We start from the raw sequence: 3,885 nt of genomic DNA on the forward strand, positions 1-3,885 counted from the left end.
ATGCACGTAAAGTTTGCAACTTTACATGATAAGCATGCCCTAGGAACATAGATCTATGGTTTGGAAGCGTTGCATGTCTCAGATTTGGTCTGTATGGGAAATGGGTTGAAGGGACTCGGCGAGTTCTATGAAGATGGTCTTAGACTTGGCGAGTTGGATGAACAACTCGGTGAGTCCTATGAAGATTGCCTGGAACTCGACGAGTTGTTCTTCAAACTCGGCGAGTCATGTGAACTGTTACTGAGTAAGATGGGTTTAAGTATAGAAGGTCCAACCCTTCGTAGCTGCACGTGGAATTAGCAATTTAACGTGTATCAATAGTCCCAGGAACCCAAATCCTTAAGATGGATGCTCCGGTGAGGATTTAGAATCGAGTAGAAGATCTGCTCGTGGGACTCGGCGAGTTGTTCTCGGACTCGGCGAGTCGGATTGCGAGTCGGTCCAATCGTCCCAAGTAGCGAATTGTGGGTGACTCAGTGAGTGGAAGAGGGACTTTATGAGTTAGCATTGGGTTAATAGGAGAAGGACTCGACGAGTCTGTGCCATGACTTGGCGAGTCCAGTCAACTGGAAGTTGGCTTTGACCAAGGAGTTGACCTTTGACCAGGGGTGGGTTAGTCATCTGACCTAAGGGTATTTATGAGTGGCTAATCTATGTTATGGATTTATAGCCGGAGGATTACCGGTGCAGCAATCAGACGTCTAGCAAGCAGACTTTCAGCAGCTACTTTTCGAGGTGAGTTTCCTTTCAATAGGAACGGGTCTAAGGCACCAAGGCCAGCCCGTATAGACGATATGATAGTATCGGAGTGTGGGCAGAACCCGTATCTCATAGTTGAGTTTGATGATGATATATGCTAGTGTGGTAGAATTGTTTATACTCGTTGTCTGTGTGATACTTGTATGTTTTGGTTTAGTAGCTGAGTATGGGCGAGGCACGTATCTCCCAGATAGTGGAGCGTGGGCAAGTCCTGTATCTCCCAGCTAGCGGAGCGTGGGCGAGTCCCGTATCTCCATGAGTGTGGGCGAGGCCCGTATCTCCTAGCTGTTCGTTATATGATTGTATAGTATGTGGTACGATGGGGGAACTCACTAAGCTTCGTGCTTACAGTTTTCAGTTTTGGTTTCAGGTACCTATACAGCGAAGGGGAAGGAGCTGGCGCGATAGCGGCACATCATACACACACAGTTTGGTTTTCCGCATTATGAGATGTTCTGGGATTGTACTCTGACATTATTATTATTTTCATGTTTTGGGTTTTTAGACACGAGATATGTTTATAAAATGATATGATCGGATGATGTTTTAGTACAAATATTTTACAAGCTACTTAATTTAAATGAAATTTTTGGGCGTGAAAATTGGGTCATTACAAGTTGGTATCAGAGTCCTGGTTTTAGGGATTCAGACACACCTTCGGGGGTGCCTAAACTCAAATCAAGAGATTAAGGGATTTCGATAAAAAAAAGTTTTCTGAAGGATTAAGTAAAGAGTTTTAAGAAAGAACGAAGTGTGTGATATGCGCGACCGGCCGAGCTCAAGTAAGTATTCCCCAACGTACCCATACAATGTTATATTATGTTTATCAGATTCAGTAGAACAGCATTCTAGAATAGGACTAAGGATCTAGGGATGATTCCTTATGTGCCTGCTTTATGTGCTTCAGCTTATGAGAATTGCATGCTAGTATTGAGTAGACAGTAGTAGGATAGCCTAACTAGGTTATGCCTGGTAGTATGAGCTTATCATTATATGCTAGTTCAACTTCTCATTTTGAGGACCGTCTTGCTTGAGTAGTTTTCTTCCGTCTGAATGTTGCTTGCTTCGTGCTACGTGGGACTCTGTGGGATGGAAGTTAGTCATTAGGTTAATACGTTAAAGTCACATGTGATCAGGGTTGAATAATCACATAGTGTTGGATTTGACCCTATTGCGTAGCTCTTGTTTGAGTCCTAACCGCTGTAGGGATGAGTCCCTTACTCGAAGGATTATCCGAGCCTCGTTGCATGTGATTGTATTCAGGTAATAGCTAACTGGCATTACAAAGAGACCTTCAGCAGCTGAGGACTGGGTTGGGTGGAGTCAGAGGTTTCCGAGGGTAAGCCTAGGATAAGAGTAGCAGAGATCAGCAGTGGTAAAAGGGATCTGGTGGAGTCAAGGTAGTCCTTGAGGAAGGTACGGATAGATGTGGAACGTAGTATGGGCCCGTACTACTGAAAGCAGAGGATCCGTACCCAAATTGAGGAAGGCTAAGACAAGACCAGGGAACTTGTAATAGATGTGATCCTTTTAGAGGTATCAGTATCACTAATGGTTGCCTGTATGTATTGCAGAATGGTGGTACTACGTCAGAGGCCAGCAGTTGGCAGTTCTGGAGAGGGATTGGGTTCAGGATCAGGTTTCGAGCCAGTAGACGGGAGGCTACGTGAGTTCATCGCGTCAGAGATCACCAAAGGCATCCTTGAGTCGACCCCCATCATTTTCGGGTCGATCAAGGAAGGGATAGTTGAGCTGATGGAGGACCGCCTCAGGGCGTTCAGGAGTGACATGGCATCTTGCTAGTCTGGATCTCGCACACTATCCTTTAAGGACTTCAGGGGCAGTGGTGCACCATATTTCCATGGGGCGAAGGACCCCATTGCTGCCGGACGATGGATTGCGGACATTGAGTCCGTACAGCTGACCAGCTTCTGCCCCGAGGAGTCAAAGGTGAGATATGCAGCAGGGTGTTTGAGAGACAGAGCTAGAGACTAGTGGAAGTCTGTTGGTGACTCATTGGGAGCCTCGGCTGTTGAGGCTATCTCATGGTCGGATTTTGTGACCCGGTTCCGAGCAGAGTTTGCGCCAGCGGTAGAGCTTCAGCAGCTGGCCAGAGAGTTTTTGGACATGAGACAGACTACGAAGACTGTAGTGGAGATCACCGCCAAGTTCTGGGAGAGGGAAGTATTGGTTCCCCAGTATGCGGGAGATGAGGATATGAGGAGGACCCGCTATCATGACATGCTACGGGCTGACATCCGAGAGCATGTTAGCTTTTCAGCTTGCCTCACCCTGGAGTCCATGATTGCCAGGGCAAGGGAGAGGGAGATTGATTTGGAGCATATCTGAAGAGGAATGAAGAGGCAGAGGGATCGGATGGTAGGCCGAAAGGCCAAGGAGGACCGGGCCGCTACGGGAAATGCGGCTGGTCGCACGAGGGAGCATGTGGATTGGGATCGTCGGGCTGCTACAAGTGCGGCAAGACGGGACACTTTAGCAGGGATTGTACTACCCCTGCCTCGGTTGTTCAGACATCTGATTTGTTGTGTTTCCACTGCAACCAGAGGGACCATAAGAGGGCCAATTGCCCCCAGTTGACAGCAGCATCAGCGCCGGTGAAGGCACCAGCTCCAGCGACCCTGAGGATCACAGATGGCCGGCAGGGCACATCGGAGGCTCTAGTGGTGAGGAGCCAGGCCTTTCAGCTGACTACAGAGGAGGCACGCGCCACACCCGATGTGGTGACGGGTATGATTTCTTATTTATTCTTTATGTTATGTTGTTGTAATTTTGATATATTATATGTATGTGCTCTGTTTAGGATCGTTCCATGTGAACGGTATCCCAATTCAGGTGTTGTTTGATTCGGGGGCTACCCGATCATTTGTTTCTCTTGCACTTAGCAAGAAGTTTCCTGAGTCCTCGGGCATGTTGGATTGCTCTCTAGAGGTTGAGATTGCGGACGACCGGTCGGTGCGAGCATCAAAGGTCTTCCGGGATTGTGTATTGAGATTGTTTGAGGAGCGGTATCTGGTCGACCTGGTTCCCATACCTTTTGCGGGGGAACAAGGTTATTATCGGTATGGATTGGTTAAGCCCCAATGTGGCAGTGATCGACTGCACGCA

The sequence above is a fragment of the Lactuca serriola genome, chromosome 6 (assembly GCF_051521515.1).
Source record: "Lactuca serriola cultivar US96UC23 chromosome 6, Lser_US96UC23_V15, whole genome shotgun sequence".
Taxonomy (NCBI): Eukaryota; Viridiplantae; Streptophyta; class Magnoliopsida; order Asterales; family Asteraceae; genus Lactuca; species Lactuca serriola.